The sequence below is a fragment of the Globicephala melas genome, chromosome X, assembly GCF_963455315.2.
Source record: "Globicephala melas chromosome X, mGloMel1.2, whole genome shotgun sequence".
In the NCBI taxonomy this organism is placed as follows: domain Eukaryota; kingdom Metazoa; phylum Chordata; class Mammalia; order Artiodactyla; family Delphinidae; genus Globicephala; species Globicephala melas.
Window position 1 is genome coordinate 78735736 of NC_083335.1, and position 18158 is coordinate 78753893.

The window sequence follows — 18158 nt, forward strand, 5'->3', positions numbered from 1 at the left end:
GGTAAGTGCAGTGAAAGTGCTGTAAAACTGGCCAAACAGTGCAGACTGGTTGAAGTACCTGACCAGTAAAATGGGTGCCTCAATCATTATGAAGTTTGAGAGGAGTTCCCCAGATAGGGATAATCTTTTCCAAAAAGACTTTAGCCACAGAAGGGGCAGTAGCCTTTCTGCAAGTGGAGGCTTCAGTCCAGTGTGAAAACATACAGATTATGACTAAAGCATGTTTATATCCACAAGGTGGAGGAAGGTGTATGGAATCCTTTTTCCAGAGCCTGAATGGTCCATTAGGCAGTTTAAAATGGCTGGGAGCAGTACAGACGGTCTTCTCTGAGTTGTATTTTGGACAAGTGGGACAAGTGTATATTCAAACAAGATATACAGATAATAAATAAGTTAACACAAACATGATACACTTCATATGCCATTAGGGAATTACAAATGAAAACAATAAGACAGGACTACACACCTATTAGAACTGCTAACCTCCTCCCAAAATGAAAACATCAAATACTGGAGGATGGGAAACAACAGCAACTTTAACTCATTGCTAAAGGAATGCATTTACGGCCTCTTAAGAAATAATTTGGCAGGATTTTCCAAGGCTAAGCAAGTCTCACACCTTGGGATCTAATGAGGTAGGTACTTTTTGCCCCCTTGTTAATGTTTCCCCACCAATATTGATTCATAAATGTTATCATTTTGTCGGTAGGCCAATAGTTTAATGCATGTACAGTGGTTAGCAGTGGGAAATTTAGTCTCCTGTAAAACCCTGCTGCTATTTTGTCTGACTCAGAGCTTTCACTTTTTATCAAACCAACAACTGTTGAATTTCCAATCTTGTTTCCCTTTTCTGAGGTCAAATGTTGGGCTTCTCTAGCCAGTTTTTCTAAGTTATAATTTGCGGAACTATCCCTGTGAACCATCAAAGAGGTTTGGCTCTTGTCGATTACTTTAAGGGCAGCATTCCTTGCGGAAATGTCAGCAAAGTGATTTCCCTTAGCTTCCAGAGCATCAAGTTGAGAATGCCTCAGGATCTTGATAATAGCTAAAATGGCAGGTAAATGTATTTCATCCAATAATCCCTGAACAGAGAGGCCACTTTAAATTTTATTTCCGCTGGAAGTAAGGAAGCCATGTTGTTTCTACAACATTCCAAACTCATGAGCTACCCTGAAAGCATATTTAATACCAGTATCAATATTGGTAGTTCTGCCCTTGGCTAAAGTACAAGCCTTTGCAAGAGTGTATAATACAGCCTGGTGGGCTGAAGTAGTCATAGGTAAAGGTGCTGCCTCAACAATATAAAAAGGAGTGGCGATAGCATACCCAACACAATATTTTTGCCACTGTCACATTTTTAAAAGAATCATGAGAATTCAGTGTTACCCAAAGGAATTTCCTGCAGATCATCATGATAAGTCAGCATTAAGTAGTTGTGAGGGACTTTTGTCAGTGACGGAGGGGAGAAGAGTAGCAGGTTTAAGCTCATTAGAGTGTAAAGGAGTTATGTGAGGAGCAGTTAACAAAAGGCCTTCATAGCAGGTGAGGCAGCTGACTAAGGGATGTTGAGTGTGATGAGAATTCAGGAGGGCTTCTACTTCATGAGGTACAAAAATGGTTAAAGCGGCTCCCCCATGATTTTTCTCAGTGGGCTTAATCAAATGGGCAGTGGTGGGAATGCCTCTAAGGCAAGGGAGGTATCACCATGCCACAGGGTCCATTTGCTGGCTATAATACCCTATGGGTTGATGATGGCTCCTGTGTCTTGTGGTGAGTACCCCCAAGGATGTTTCTTTCCTTTACATACACAGAAAGGTAAAAGGGAATCTGATCATTGGAAAGCCCAAGAGCAGGTGTGTTTGTCAAACTCTCTTTTAAGGCTATGTCGTCTGATTCTTCCTATAAAAGTGGATCGGTGTTGTTGTTCTTTAGGAAACCTTGCAGAAGTTCGGCCATAAGAGAGACTTTTTTTTTGGGGGGGGGACGCAGGACTCTCACTGCCGCAGCCTCTCCCATTGCAGAACACAGGCTTCAGACATGCAGGCCCAGAGGCCGTGGCTCACGGGCCCAGGCGCTCTGCGGCTGGTGGGATCCTCCTGGACCGAGGCACAAACGCGTGTCCCCTGCATCGGCAGGTGGACTCCCAAGAACTGCACCACAAGGGAAGCCCCATAAGAGATTTTTGAACCTAATTTCAGCAGTAACGAACTAGGCTGAGCAAAAGTTTTCAGTTGGCGCTTAGTTTTGCGTTTTGGGAAACTTAAGACACCATGAAGCCTCTCTGGATTTAGGTGTAGCCCTTGTTCTGATATTAGATGTCCTAATTATTGAACCTGGGTTTGGGAAAACTGCATTTTTTCCTTGGCAATTTTGCGTCCTTTTGAGGATACAGCCTTTAACAAAGGGATGCTGTCTTCTTGTGAGGAGGATTGGAAAGGAGGGCAAAGAAGGAAATCATCCGCATATTGCAACAACGTAGAACCCCTAGAAAACTTTATATCAGCCAGATCAGCCTTCAGGATTTGTGAGAAAAAAGAGGAACTCTCATTAAAACCATGGTGCATTACTGTCCAGGTGAATTGCTTTTCTTCCCTGGTGAAGGCAAATAGGTGTTGGCTAGCTTCGTCAACTGGAATACTAAAGAATGCACTGCATAAATCAATTACGGTAAGGAACTTGCTTCTGGTGGAAATGGATGTTAGTAGCATATGAGGGTTAGGAACAACAGGGTGTTGAGGGATAACAATGTTGTTTATTGCTCAGAGGATCTCTCACTGGCAAAATAGGAGTATTACTGGGACTAGTACAAGGGACAATGAACCCTTGAGCCTTGTAATCTTCTATTATGGGCTTTATAACTTGAAGGGCTTCTTTATTTATAGGGTATTGATTAATTCTTGGGAGAGGTTTTGAGGGATCTATATGAATCTTAATGGAATTTTGCCAATATCAGTTTGAGATTTTGCCTATACAAAGGGTGGCAGCAGATTCAATAAGGACAAATGATCAATGTTTCCAGAATCAGCTCTAGTGCCATCAGAGCCACAGCAAATTAAAGATGTCAAAGGGTCACTTAATTCACCTGGTTGGCTTCTATGATAACTACTTTCAAATTCTAAGACATAATGCTTTCCTAAAAAGCCTCAGCCTAATAAATGGATAGGAGCTGGGGAACTAAGGAGAAAACAGTGTGTATTTCTCAAAGGGCCTAAACAAAGTAAGTAGGTTCAGAGAAAGAAACCTTCTGTGGTTCATTCGCAATCCCACTATTTGATCTGTTTTAGTGCTCCAAGGCTGCTTTATAGTAGTTGGGGTTGAGCATCGAGAGTGCGGTTTCAGTGTCAATTAGAACTGGATATCAGTCATCGCCAATCTGGAGCCATGTTTCCCCAAGCTTATTAAGAGGGAGAACTGGGAAGCGCCCCTGTAGTTCCTCAGAGCCCCTCCATTGAGAGTTGGATGTTGGACAGGCTGGTTGGAGAACTGAAGGCGCCTGAAGCACTTGAATTTGTCACAATGTCTTCTCCAATGCCCTGGCTCTTTACAATACTAGCAGAAAATAGGAGGGTTTTGGTTTTGTTTAGGGGCCTTTATTTGCTGGAGTTGAAGTTTAAGAATTATAGTTGTCTTCCTTTTAGGTGACCCCTCTAGAATGTGAGAGAGCTGGTTTGCCAGACTAACTACACCTGGAGTGGACATAGTTTTCCATTCCATCCTTTCCATCCTTCCTTTTACTAGAAGGAAAAGGTCCCAATTCAGCCCACTAATAAACACATAGTTAAAAGCTACCTGGGTGGAATCAACATTGGAAGACCAAAGTTTTCCTTGAAAACAATCTGAAGTAAATTGTAAGTTATGAACATGTTCATCAGATTTTTTGTGCAAGCCTGAATTTTGTTCCAATCAACAATCTTTGAAAAAGCCCTAGGTATTTTGTGATGATGTCACCCAGGGATTGCCCAAGCCTGATCATATAATAAGTTAGTGGGCTGGTCTCCAGTTTGTAATTCTGCAGACATTTCAGGATTTTTCCCAATTAGCAATTTCCATCCAATTCTGGGCCTGGCCTTCACCGACAAGCATATAAACTAGCTGATATAAGTTGGTAAGTCTGAATGACCATATTAAATTCTTCAGAAAGTCTGTGAGGAGCTTCAGTTATTTTGGGAAAATCTTTGACTATGGCTTGCAGTGAAACTTTAGTCCAGGGAATATAAAAAATTAAAGGTTTAGCCTCTGGATCCTCAGAAGGCTTAATTTTAAAGTGGTAGGTTCTGATAGGCTCAGAGAAAAGTGGGGCAGGGAGAGCTTCAGGGAAAAAGGGAAGTTTGGCAATATAATTTGTATGGGGAAACTGAGGGTATAGAGGAGGTATAGGCAGTATAAAAGGGAAGGAGGAAGATGGTGTCTGAGTCAGGACCTGAACAGGAGGAGCCAGAGAAGAGGAGCATGAGTCTTCAAAATCCATCCTTTCTTTCTTTAATCATTTGTTTGCCTCTGTTATCTTAAAATCTTATTTTGCAGAGAGGCAATTATAGACTCCTGATAACATTTTGGAAGCCTCAAAATATCAATCAAAGTAGGTGTTCTATTCAGTTTTGGAAATTTTAGAGTTATGGTTGTCCAATTCGGTTTTAAGAAAAGTACGTTTGGGGATTTCAAAAGTTCCCCATAATGGTCATTGATGTTCTAAATTGCGTTTGGTTGGGTCACTCCCTTAAGTTCGAAATTCACATGAGAAAGGACAGTGTTTTTTAAACATAAAATCAATTGTGATCTCTGTGGGAGAACGGGGTTGCCGTGAAAATATTTACAGAACTGGGATCCCATTTCTCAGAGGTTTTTCTCTAGAGTAAAGCATAATTTTCAAACAGCTGAAACAACTCAAACAGCTTAAACAGCTCAAACAGTTCAAACAGCCTGTTCTATGGGAGCAGTCTCGTCCCAAAGGAGCAGGGATGAAAGCCCCTCAACACAGCTCTAATGAAACAGCTTAATTTTGAAGAAATCAGACTGAAGCTTTAACAGTGAAGTTCCAATAGGACAGCATTCCTTCTAAAAGGAATGGGCCAAAGGGTAGCCAGTTCCAGGAGGAACAGCCCCTGTTCCTAAAGGAATCAGGCCAAGGGACAACACGGTTCCAGTTGCAACAGCCTGATTTCAAAAATCAGATAGAAGTGCAAAATGAGTACTTACAGACAGAGCAAGGTCTTAACCAGAAAAGACAAAGCCTTAAAATAGATCCCAAATAAAACCTAAAGAGCTTCAAAACACAAAGACGGCAGAAGCTTGGATCCAGGAGAAAGAAACCCTGGGGTCGGTGAGAAAAGCAGTGAGCAACAATGGATTCAATGTGGATACCACACCTGTTTCCTCACCAGCCTCAGAGTTGTCGGGGGCCCTCTCTGAATCCTGATATGGGCCACCAAATTGTTGACCTAAAACAAATATAATGCCAGATATTTCTCCAGCAAAAAAAAAAAAAAAAGGTTTATTCAGGATCAACAAACAATTGCAGGGCTTCCTGGTAGCTCAGGGGTTAAGAATCTGACTGCCAATGCAGGGGACACAGGTTTGAGCCGTGGTCCAGGATGATCCTACATGCTGCGGTGCAACTAAGCCCGTGAGCCACAACTACTGAGCCTGCGCACCACAACTAGTGAGGCCTACGCACCTAGAGCCCATGCTCCACAACAAGAGAAGCCATCGCAATGAGAAGCCCGCACACCCCAACGAAGAGTAACCCCGATCGCCGCAACTAGAGGAAGCCCGTGCACAGCAATGGAAGAGCCAACGAGGCCAAAAATAAAATAAATTTTTAAAAAAAGAATTGCAATTTGGGGTCTGTAACCATGATGAGCCATGTGCAAGTCCCCCACAACAAGCAGAGGATAATTCTTTTAAAGATAGGAAGAGGAAGCTGAGAGGACTAAGGTAAAGAAAGAATCCATCAGATGAATCAAGAGTTCCAAGTACAGTGGCTTTTCCTTGGCTGAGACCTGACAATCTCATTGACCAAACCCTTGTCAAGCAAGAAGAGAAGTCTTTCTTGTTCTTCTTCTTTTTGACAATTTAATTAATTATGTTTAACATCTTTATTGGAGTATAATTGTTTACAGTCTTGTGTTAGTTTCTGCTGTATGACAAAGTGAATCAGATATATGTATATCTATATCCCCATATCCCCTCCCTCTTGTGCCTCCCTTCAGCCCTCCCTATCCCAACCCTCTAGGTGGTCACAAAGCACTTAGCGGACATCCCTGTGCTATGCAGCTGCTTCCCACTAGCTATCTATTTTACATTTGGTAGTGTATATATTTCAGTGCTACTCTCTCACTTTTTCCCAGTTCACCCTTCCCCTTCCCCATGTCCTCAAGTCCATGCTCTATGTCTCTGTCTTTATTCTTGCTGGGTTATCATTGTAGGGCATGAGAGCGCCCCTTCTGGCCTCCCAATTCCTTTTTTTATTCTTTAAGGGTTTAATGTCCCCTTTATTTTTTTGACATCTTTATTGGAGTATAATTGCTTTACAATGGTGTGTTAGTTTCTGCTTTATAACAAAGTGAATTAGTTATACATATACATATGTCCCCATATCTCTTCCCTCTTGTGTCTCCCTCCCTCCCACCCTCCCTATCTCACCTCTCTAGTGGACACAAAGCACAGAGCTGATTTCCCTGTGCTATGCGGCTGCTTCCCACTAGCTATCTATTTTATATTTGGTAGTGTATATATGTCCATGACACTCTCTCACTTTGTCCCAGCTTACCCTTGCCCCTCCCCCATCCTCAAGATCATTCTCTAGTAGGTCTGCATCTTTATTACCATCTTGCCCCTAGGTTCTTCATGACCTTCTTTTTTTTTTTTTTAGATACCATATATATGGGTTAGCATACGGTATTTGTTTTTCTCTTTCTGACTTACTTCACTCTGTATGACATCCACCTCACTACAAATAACACAGTTTCATTCCTTTTAATGGCTGAGTAATATGCCATTGTATATATGTGTCACATCTTCTTTATCCATTGATCTGTTGATAGAATGGAAACTTAGGTTGCTTCCATGACCTGGCTATTGTAAATAGAGCTGCAATGAACATTTTGGTACATGACAATTTTTGAATTATGGTTTTCTCAGGGTATATGCCCAGTAGTGGAATTGCTGGCTCATATGGTAGTTCTATTTTTAGTTTCTTAAGGAACCTCCATACTGTTGTCCATAGTGGCTCTATCAATTTACATTCTCACCAACAGTGCAAGAGGGTTCCCTTTTCTCCACACTCTGTCTAGCATTTATTGTTTGTAGAGATTTTGATGATGGCCATTCTGGCTGATATGAGATGATATCTCATTGTAGTGTTGATTTGCATTTCTCTAATGATTAATGATGTTGAGCATTCTTTCATGTGTCTGTTGGCAATCTGTATATGATGATAAATCTGAAAGTAAAATTAAGAAAATACTCCCGTTTACCATTGCAACAAAAAGAATAAAATATCTAGGAATAAACTTACCTAAGGAGAAAAAAGACCTGTATGCAGAAAATTATAGGACGCTGATGAAAGAACTTAAAGATGATACAAATAGATGGAGAGATATACCATGTTCTTGGAGTGGAAGAATCAACATTGTGAAAATGGCTCCACTACCCAAAGCAATCTACAGATTGAATGCAATCCCCATCAAACTACCACTGGCATTTTTCACAGAACTAGAACAAAAAATTTCACAATTTGTATGGAAACCCAGAAGACCCTGAATAGCCAAAGCAATCTTGAGAAAGAAAAAGGGAGCCAGAGGAATCAGGCTCCCTGACTTCAGACTATACTACAAAGTTACAGTAATCAAGACAGTATGGTACTGGCAGAGAAACAGAAATATAGATCAATGGAACATGATAGAAAGCCAGGGATAAACCCACACACATATGGTCACCTTATCTTTGATAAAGGAGGCAAGCATATACAGTGGAGAAAAGACAGCCTCTTCAATAAGTGGTGCTGGGAAAACTGGACAGCTACATGTAAAGGAATGAAATTAGAACACTCCCTAACACCATACACAAAAATAAACTCAAAATGGGTTAAAAACCTAAATGTAAGGCCAGACACTATAAAACTCTTAGAGGACAAAATAGGCAGAACACTCTATGACATAAAGCACAGCAAGATGCTTTTTGACACACCTCCTAGAGAAATGGAAATAAAAACAAAAATAAACAAATGGGACCTAATGAAACTTCAAAGCTTTTGCACAGCAAAGAAAACCATAAACAAGACGAAAAGACAACCCTCAGAATGGGAGAAAGTATTTGCCGATGAAGCAACTGACAAAAGATTAATCTCCAAATTTTACAAGCCTCTCATGCAGCTCATTATCAAAAAAACAAATAACCCAATCCAAAAATGGGCAGAAGACCGAAATAAACATTTCTCCCAACTCTTTTACTTGAGGTTTCTGTGTATTAAATTTTTGTATTTGTAAAGTAAGGAAGTTGAGTGGGAACACTTTTGTAACTAGAATACTCTGAAAACCCTATTGAGCTCTGTGTTCTTGCCTATGTAAAGCAAATGATCAGGCAGGGTAAAATAGAGCTGAGAGAATTTGCCCTTGTGTTTACCTGCAGATCTAAACTTTTATTTTCTAAAAATACTTTATGACTCTGTCATCTTCTTCCTAAATCGGGGATTTGATTTACTTACATAGAAATTCTAAGAATTCGGCCTAACTGCTGTACTGGTGCTGTGCTTAGGTACAGCTAGCTCTCTGAAATACAAACTTTATGAAGTGATGACAGAGCAGGCTAAAATAGTAGATTGTAACTGGTCAGAAAACTTGGTTTTAATTTATTAATAAGAAAAAAATAAGGCAAGTTGTCCTGCCACTTTAGAGTTTACAGAAACCTCTCACCATGTTGTGAATTTGACCCTTTCAACAACTCACTCTATGAAGAAATGGGACAGGTGCTGTTTTTACTTCAGTTTGACAGATGAGGAAACCAGGGCCCAGAAATAGGAAGCTGCTTTTTCTTAAGTTTGCATATTTATGGAGTAAACCCTTAAATCTGATCTCATATACATTTCACTCTAGGTCCGGTTATCTTTCCATCACACCTCACTGACCTTCATGTACAGTTTTGTCACCTGTTTCTTCTGGTGTCAGAGACCAGGAGCCTCTTTCAGAGAGGTCATGGTCTCATTGAACAGCTCAGCAGAGAACCCGGGACACACCTCTCACATGGCTAATCTGTCTCCCCTGTACCCAGGCTCCTTCAGGGGCAAAAATTGCCTTCATATCTACTAACCAGCATCCCCTGTCCCCACACAAAGTAATCTTCTGCCTATAGTTGACTAGAAAACAAGCCCTAATATGAACTCAGGAGTCATTTCATCACCATGCTGGTGTAATACAAAATGGAAGAAGGGGTCTTGATTTTGACTTTACTGTTTAAAAAAACACTTCTTCATGTATCATCTCTGGTAGAATTTACAACAAGCATGAGAGAACCGTATTCTACTGTCAGTATGTTCACACGACGGCAATTAAGTCAGGGCACCAGGGCAGGGGGCACAAAGCAGCTAACGTGCCTAACCATGGCCACCCATGTAGTAAATACAGAGCCATGATAACATCTATGGGCCTTGAGCCCTCTGGTTTCTAGTCCACTGTGCCCTCTATGTGTCCATGAGGCCACTTCTATGATGTCGCCAACAGTACTTTCTTTCATGTGTTGAGAGTTCTCTTTGCTGCTTCCCATATTTACCATGCTCATTCCCTTCTCTGTTCCTGTGTTCCCTTTTTCCTCACTCTCCTAGGAATACCTTTATAACCTCCCCTCTGTCTGTATAAATCCTTCCTGCCCTTCTAGTCCCAGTTTTGGAATCCCCTCTTGCCGCCTTTCCAAAGGTACCCGTCCACCTCCATCTCTTTCTTCTCAGAAACCTAGTTGCTCTTACAGCCAGACAATTAATGGCTACTTTACTTCTTTCCTATGTGTAAGGTTTTCTATCTCACTATTATTCCTAGCTAGATTCTAAGCTCACTAAAGGATGAACGCTTTAAGTTTTTCTCTCAGTTTCCTCTCTGAGTACCATGGTTCTTAGAACAGTGCTGGCTGTATAAAGGGCCACCACAAAAGTGTGTTTGTGGATTAAGTTGACACCTTTCTCCCCTCTCGAAGTTTCAGCATCTTTGAATTTCTTAAAAGTTGCTAGCACAGTGCCAGGCACAAAGAAGATGCTAACAAGAATCACTGAGTTGGACTGACTATGTCCTCTTGAACTTCCTATCGTCTTCATGTATACAGGAAAGTGCTTTGGAGACATCATGGAGATCTTCTGGAGCAATCATGGCGAACTTTCCTAGTTTGTGTGTATTTTATGCAAGAAGAAAGGCTTTGTGGAAAAAAATTAATATGATATGAATTACTAGTTCAAGCTTAAGGTATAATTTGCTGAGGCCATTGTATTATTTTTATTGAAACCTCAGGTTCTGTCTCTCTCCCTCTCTCTCTGTTTTAATTTTGTACTTCTCTCCATTCATCCTATGGAACACTTTGCTTAATTCCTATTTTTCAAGAGCTGTCAATGAGATGGAGGTTAATCCAGGTTTAAGGTATACTGTCTGATCCATGGGCTTATCATCTAAAAATAAAATCTTTGCTGCTTCAGCCACAAAATGGTGCTGAACCTGAGACAGCAGAGCCCATCCAGGCCCATTACAAAAGGTGATAACAGTATCTAATGTGAGGAGTAAACAAGGTGGCATCCTTATTAGGGGAAGAAAATGCTCCAGGCCCCCTTTTCTTACTGATTCACTGGTGATTCCTGTTTGAAAGGTAAATGGGCTGAATGGAAAGGAGAACCTTATCCATCTTGCTCCTTCTAGAACCACACCATCAATTCCAGCATCTCTCGAGTGCCGCTAACTGTCCAAGGCGAGAGAAAGCTAATATAATGCATTCAAAAATAATAAGAAGGAATCTAGAAAATGCCCACCCCCTTGCCCCACACCCTGAAAATGACGCATCATAAAAGCCAGGGTGACTCCAGGGATACCATGGATCTAAATAAGTGGTTTAAAATGAGGGCAGTGTTGCAATCTTCAGTGAACTCTCAGCCGAGGTTTTGGGAACTAAAAATCATTAGAAAGAGCCAGGAATCTTACATCAGAAGGTCTGGGTTGGACTCCTGGAATGGCCAAATATTGACTGGTTAGCCTTGAGCAAATTACCTCTCCTCCCTGAGATATAATCTTACTGCATGTAAAAAGGAAATATCTACTGCCTTCCCTATCTAGTGCATGGGGTTTTGCTGGCAATTACATAGAATACTTTATGTGAAAAAATACATTACATAAACCATAAGCTGTGAATTATTGCCATAAAATACTGTGTTAAAAAGAAAGAAAGAAGGACAAAAAGAAAGTAAGTGTGATGGTTAATTTTATGTGTCGGTTTCGCTGGGCCACATTGCCCAGATATGTGGTCAACCATTATTATGGATGATCCTGTGGGGATGTTTTTGAATGAGAATAACTTCAAAATCTGTGAATTTTGAGTAAAGCAAATTGTCCTCTATAATGCAGGTGTTTCTCATCCAATCAAGTGAAGGCCTGAACAGAACAAAAGATTGACCTCCCCCAAGCAAGAGGCAGTTCTGTAGCAGATGGCCCTTGGACTTGAATGGCAACATTGGCTCTTCTCTTGGTCTCCAGCTTGACAGCTTTTGGACTTGAACTGCATCATTGGCTCTCCCATTGATCTCTGGTCTGTCAGTCCATCCTGTAGATTTTAGACTTTCCAACTCCTTGAAATAAACCTCTGTCTGTCTGTTTGTCTCTATCTGTGTGTGTGTGCGTGTGTGTGTGTCTTTCTGTCTTTCTGCCTCTCTCTCCCTACACACACACACACACACACACACACACACACACACATTCATTCATCCTATTGGTTCTGTTTCTCTGGAGAACCCTGACTCATGCAGATTTTGGTACCAGGATTGGTTCTAAAGAACAGAATCTTAAGGATGAGTTTTCTGAATTGGTTGTTAAGATACTGGAACTGACCCTCTAATTTGATTATATTTAAAGACACTAATGACTCTATTTCTAGTAGTAAAGAGTGCACTGATAGTCCATGGCATAATGTGGCAATAGAGGTACACAAAATCTCATCATGGGATACTCCTCATCAAGTACTTATAAGAGGCAAAATCTGGGTGACTATGTACATTCAAATATTCTTGTCAAAATATGGAATATAATGAGAAATGCTAGCTGCTCCCAATGGCACTGAACAAAGTACGAAAAGAAAAGAATGAGCTCAGAGACTCAAACTCCCTGTTTAAACAATGCATAAAGGACCTGAAAGCATCTATGTCTGCCCACAGGGTTGAGATTGCTGAAAACAAAACCCAGAATCTCATCCTGTGAGTGGCTGAATTACACTGCAAATTGGATCCCCAGTTGTGCCACAAGTCTACCATTAAAGTGAAGGCTTTGGTTGGGAAGGATTGGGATCTTGAAAGTTGGATGGGCACACATGGGAAGACCCTGATGAAGCTGGGGACATCGAGACCCTCAAATCTCATGCGTCATCATTGCCAGTAGAAGCAGCGTCTGAACCCCAGTCTGAGGAGCTTAACCCTGTGCCACCTGAGGAAACTGTAATGGCCTCCCCTGAGGAAGTTTCCTTGAAAGACACTGCTGATGTGCCTCAGGACCTACCCCACCACTTCTCTCTGCTTGTAGACCTATAGCAAGACTCAAGTTCCAGACCAGGCGGCAGCAACCAGGGAAGCCCCCACAGGCACTGCGCAGGTGCCCAGCTGCTGGGGTCCCCGCATGCCCCATGTCCTCCACAACACTGTGCTTTCCCGCCCTGCAGCCCCACAGGATGAAGAAGGACAAGTCGTTCCTGGGAAAGCTGGGCGGCACGTTCGTGAGGAAGAAGAAGGCCAAGGAGGTGAGTGACCTGCACGAAGGGAAAAATGCCATCAACTCGCCAATGTCCCCTGCCTCAGTGGAGATCTACCCAGAAGACACCTTGCTCGAGGAGAATTAGGAGCACACGGTGATTGACTGCACTTCCAGGGATGACCCCAGATTCAAGGAGCTGGTCAAGGTTCTCATCGATTGGATCAATGATGTCCTGATGGAGGAGAGGATCATCGTGAAGCAGCTGGAGGAGGACCTATATGATGGGCAGGTGCTGCAGAAGCTCCTGGAAAAACTGGCAGACCACAAGCTGAACGTGGCTGAGGTGACCCAGTCTGAAATAGGGCTGAAGCAGAAGCTGCAGATGGTGCTGGAGGTGGTGCAGGAGCTGCTGTGGCCTCACGGCCGGGTGCTCCAGTGGACCGTGGACTCGATTCATGGGAAGAACCTGGTGGCCATCCTTCACCTCCTCATGGCCTTGGCTATGCACTTCCGGGCCTGATCTACCTTCCCGCACACTTCTCCTTGCAAGTCGTGGTCGTGCGGAAGTGGGAAGGCCTGCTACACTCCAGCCATGTCATGGAGGAGCTGACCACCACCACCGAGATGATTATGGGTTGGTTTGAGTGGGATGCCTTCGACACGCTCTTCGACCATGCCCCAGACAAGCACAATGTGCTGAAGAAGTCTCTCATCACGTTTGTGAACAAGCACCTGAACAAGCTGAATTTGGGGGTGATGGAACTAGAGACCCAGTTTGCAGATGGCGTGTACCTGGTTCTGTTCATGGGGCTTCTGGAAGACTACTTTGTATGCCTGCACAACTTCTACCTGACCATGGACAGCTTCGATCAAAAGGTCTACCACGTGCCATTTGCCTTTGAACTGATGCCGGATGGAGTCCTTAAGAAACCCAAGGCTTGCCCCTAAGATGTGGTGAACCTGGACCTCAAATCCACCCTGCGGGTTCTTTACAACCTGTTCACCAAGTAGAAGCACGTGGAGTGATGGCGGGGAGCAGCAGAGACTGTGGCAGGGATGGTGCTTCGAGAGATGCCCTGGCCTCCCCTCCAAGCCTGCGGTTGTTCCCCACCCACACCCCTCCTTCTTCTGGTTGATGCTCTTAACCTCTTTTCCCTGTAATTCTGCAGTGGGCGGCATCCTTTGAAATGAAGGTTCCAAACACCAGTGCTCGAGTTTGCAGCCTCCCTTCACTTGGGGTGCCACGGGGTGCTGAGTCCCTTGTTGATCAAAAGATGGAAGAGAAAAAAGCCAGAACCCCAACCCTCAGTCCCTGGGAGGGGAGCGCCTGTCGTTCCAGCTTATCACAGGGCATGAGAAACATACTGGCAGCTTTGCAGCATTGGCGATGACTTGTCTGTCCTGGTGGAATCTCCTGGGCAGGGGTCACACTGGCCTCTTTACCAAAAAGTATTTTACAGTTTTAAAAACTTCACTCATAAGTCCCAGAAGCTTTAGCTGTGACTGCAGTGTCCACTCACATCCCTACTTCTCGGCCATTCAGTGTTGTTTTCATTTAGCTTTTGCACAGACATCTGGAACCTAGAGGACCCAGCTTCCACGGTCCATGGTGCGAAAGATTTCTGAGGCATTTCTTTATTTCTTGCTATGGCTGAATGGGCTGTATCTATCAGCCGGCCCTGAACTGGCTTTACAATGCAGCTGGAGACAGCTCGGGTGGGATGTTTCCAATCCCAGAGGCTCTGTTTGGGGATGGATTCATTTAAAAAATCTTTTAGAAAGCAAGTTGTCTTCGTGTGCTTGGACTGCCATAACAGAGTGCCACAAATCGGGTGGTGGTGGTGGTGGTGGTGGTGCCTAGGCAACAGACATTTATTCTCTCACACTTCTGAAGGCTGGAAGTCGAGATCAAGGTGTCAGCAGGGATGATACCTTCCAGGCCTCTCTGCTTGGCTTGTAGACCGCTGTCTTCTCCTTGCATCCTCATGTGTCTCCCCTCTGTGTCTCTGTGTCCTAATCTCTTCTTATAAGCATACCAGGAGGATTGGATTGGGGTCCACCCTAATGACCTCATTTTACCTTAATTACCTCTATAAGGACCCTGTCCCCAAATACCATCACATTCTGAGGTCCTGGGGGTTAGGACTTTAACATGTGGGTTCTGGGGGTACACAGCTCAGCCTGTAACAGGGGGATGTGAAGTGTTCACGTCTCTCCTCCCCAAGTCCCAGCTCTCCTGAGCCCTGTCGGCATCCGTGGGGCACCCTGTCGGCATCCGTGGGGCACCCTGTCATAGGAAATGTGATTCTCATTTGTGTGCTGTTCACTCCTCACCCACCTTGGCTTGGGAGAGAAATGGGGACCCATTGGCTGGGTCTCAGGCGGGTCCTACACTGGGTCATACCCTCTCCCAACCCCTGGCTCCTGAGCTGGGATTTTTATGACATGCCGACCCTCTGAGTTTGCTCAGTATTCACTGCCCCAGCAAGATGGGCCTTTCTCTTATCTTTGATTTTTGCCTTTCTGCTGTAGATCAGAGCTATTAAGTTGTTAATATTAAATTGAATACCAATGTTCAAGGCTTAGAAATAAAAAACAAGACAAACAAAACAAAACAAAAACAAAACAAAAAAAGACTCAAGTTCCATCAGGCCCCTAAAAGTGCAGGCAAATGTAACACATGAGAAGGTATGCTATACTCCATAAGAGGTACTAGATATTTTCTAATTTACACAGACAAATAGGAGGATATGTGTGGAAATGGTTATTAAGGATGTGGGATAATGGTGGAAAGAACATAAAGTTGGATCAGGGTGAATTTATTGACATAGGCCCACTAAGCAGAGATCCCACATTTAATATTGCAACTAGGAGAACTACAAAGGGCTCTATGAGTTTGGTTGGTTGGCTAACACATGGCCCAAAATGTGGTCCATGGTAAGTGAATTACAAATGCCAGACCTATCCTTGGTTTACTGTAGAAGAAATAATTCGAAGTCTTAAGAAGTTTGGAAAGTTACAGTGGATTTGTCATTTAAGACCTTTTCACCCTGCTTAGGAGGCCCCACAGGACACACTTTTTACCATGAATGTGAGAAATAAATTCATGAGGGGAGCCCCAGCATTCTTGAAGAGCTTCATGATCACTGTTCTCTGTAGACCAGAGCTTACAGTGGGAACTGCCACCGCTGAATTGGGGAGTCTACAGGCAATGGGAGTAATTGTATCCCCAGGATGGCAGGGGCCAAGTGGCATCACTCAACCTCCGAAGGTAAGGTGGGTATGATTACCATAATGAACAGCGGAGTTAAAGCGACAATTGGAAAAGTCTGGCGTCTAGAGGCCTATGCTGTTTGCTAATTGATCATGATGTTTCTAGAAGAGTCATACACAGGAAACCTACTAAAGTCTTACTTGATCTGTATAACCAGAAAAATTCTAGGTCAAGTGAACAAAACTTAAAAAAGACAAACAAACCCATGGGGAGGTCACAGCCCCACAATCAATCCCCTGACTTGAGCCAGATAAACTTGACCAGAGCCACTTGAATGTAGGGGTGGCTGGGTCCCCTTGGGGAAGGTCTTTTGTAGACTCACTTACAGAACCAGCTAAGTGGCAATTCCTTGCAGGGCTTGGGCAAGGTTCTGTGGGAGGCTGTATATATTCTGATCCACCATCCAATATATGGTGCTTTTTCTCCCATAGCCAGGCTTCACAGGTCCAGGAATCAAGGGGTGGAAATGGTAGTGGGACTCCCATTCACTGTCACACCTAGTGGCCCACTAGCACAAAGTTGGCTTCCTAACCCCATGATATTATGCTCTGCTAGCTTAGATAGAGGTCTTAGTTCCAAATGGAGGAGTGCTTCCACCAGGAACACAACAATGATTCCATTGAATTGAAAATTAACACCACCACCTAGCCACTTTGGGCTCCTCATGCCTCTGAATCAACAGGTAAAGAAGGGAGTTGCTGTGCTGGCTGAGGTTATTGATCCCAACTACCGGGGGAAAATTGGACTGCCACTTCACGATAGAAGTATGGCAGAGTATGTCCAGAATACAGGAGATCCTTAAGGTATCTCTGAGTAATAACATGCCCTGCGATTAAATCCAATGGAAAACTGCAATAACCTAATTCAGGCAGGACTACAGATGGACCAGACACTTCAGGAATGAAAGTCTGTGGCACCCTACCAGGTGAAAAGCCATGGCTGGCTGGCTGAGGGACTTGCTTAGGGCAAAGGGGATACGGAATGAGTAGTAGAAAAAGGTAATTACAAATATCAGCTATGGCCACGTGACCAGCTGCAGAAAGGAGGACTTTTAACTGTTATGAGTATTTCTTCCTTATTTTGTTATGAATATGTTCCTTATATCTATATCTGTCTATCTAATAACACTTCTTTTCCTCTGTCATCCCCTTATCTTGCAACATAAGATATATTGACTTGATATCTTATTCATTTAAACATCGTTAAATGTGTGTCATAGTGTTTAAGTTAGGGGATCTCAAGAGAGAATAAACATCACCCAAGGACTTTGTATCCTGTTGTGGTAAAAGGGTTAGTGTGTTTTCATTTGTATGCAGGCTAGTTGTATCATGATAGGTGGAAGTATGGCCTTGTTATTGTCTTTATTTAAAGGTTAAGTACAGTTTAAGGTGATACATATGGGTATCAAGATGACAAGGAGTGGACTTTTGATGGTTAGTTTTATGTGTCAACTTAGCCGGGCCACTGTGTGCAGATATGTGGTCAAACTTTGTCCTGGATGTTTCTGTGAGGGTATTTTAGATGAGATTTAACATTTAAATCAGAGGACTTTGAGTGAAGCAGACTTCCCCTCTTAATGCATATAGGTATCATCCGATCAGCTGAAGGCCTGAATAGACCTCCCCCTGATCAAGAGGGATTCTGCAGCAACAATGTTCCCCTGGTCTTCAGCCTGACAGTCCATCCTACAGGTTATGGTCTTGCCATTGTACCCAGGATTTGTTGTAATCTGGTATGGTAAGATGAAAGAAATGGAGTCAACTGCCTTTGAGAGAAAATTTTATTACTCACAATATCTCAGAGCGTGAGAGGCATCGCACACCACACAGGGCCAAATGGGGTCACCTGCAGGGAGAAGAAGAGAGAGGAACTTGGACAAAGTATTTTACTATGATGGCAAGAAGTAGCTGGGTGGAGATGTCCCCTATTGGGAAAGAAGCAAAACACGTGTGTTGACACCAGTG

At 43.1% G+C, this 18158-nt stretch overlaps 1 pseudogene; it reads left to right on the plus strand.

Annotated features, from left to right (window-relative positions):
• Positions 1 to 12852: 12852 nt before the first annotated feature.
• Positions 12853 to 13946, plus strand: LOC115849612 (beta-parvin pseudogene; annotated as a pseudogene).
• Positions 13947 to 18158: the final 4212 nt, after the last annotated feature.